The sequence below is a fragment of the Barbatula barbatula genome (assembly GCF_947034865.1).
Source record: "Barbatula barbatula genome assembly, chromosome: 9".
Lineage (NCBI taxonomy): Eukaryota > Metazoa > Chordata > Actinopteri > Cypriniformes > Nemacheilidae > Barbatula > Barbatula barbatula.
In genome coordinates this window covers 23,109,696-23,110,273 of record NC_136772.1, presented here as the reverse complement: position 1 = coordinate 23,110,273, position 578 = coordinate 23,109,696, and positions in this window count along the sequence as shown.

Below are 578 nucleotides of genomic sequence, written 5' to 3'. Positions count from 1 at the left end.
CAGAAGGAGATAAAGATGCAGGGAACGGAGAGAAATCAGTGCTGGGACATTTACTCTTTAAAAGAGACCTACGGCCATCTGTTTTAGATGTGTAAATATTGATCGACAGAGCCATTCATTGCAGGGAAGAGCAGGTCAGAGCCCATTAGAGTGTGTCGTAAACACATTAAGACCAAAATCTCTGCCAAGTTAGATAAAAAGAATATAAAGTTAGCTAACTGCTTGGTAATGTTATAGATTTCTTGGTTTTAGGCTATATATCATGAGCAGTGTCCAGTCACATAATAACTGCTCCAAACAATAAAAGGATCGATTTTTGTTGGGATACGTTTCATTCTTATTGTGGATAGTTCCCCAAATCTACCCCAGGATTACATATATGATCTGGATTTATAAGTTCTTTAAAACCAAAGCTTTTGATGCATTGCAGCTTTGTGTAAGGTGCATTATAATGCATGGCATCTCACGACCAGGTTAAACTGCCACGTGTTCCAATTTGAGCTCGATGCAAGTGTGCATGTTTATCACATTTGTAAGTCGCTTTGGATAAAAGTGTCTGCTAAGTGACTGAATGTAAA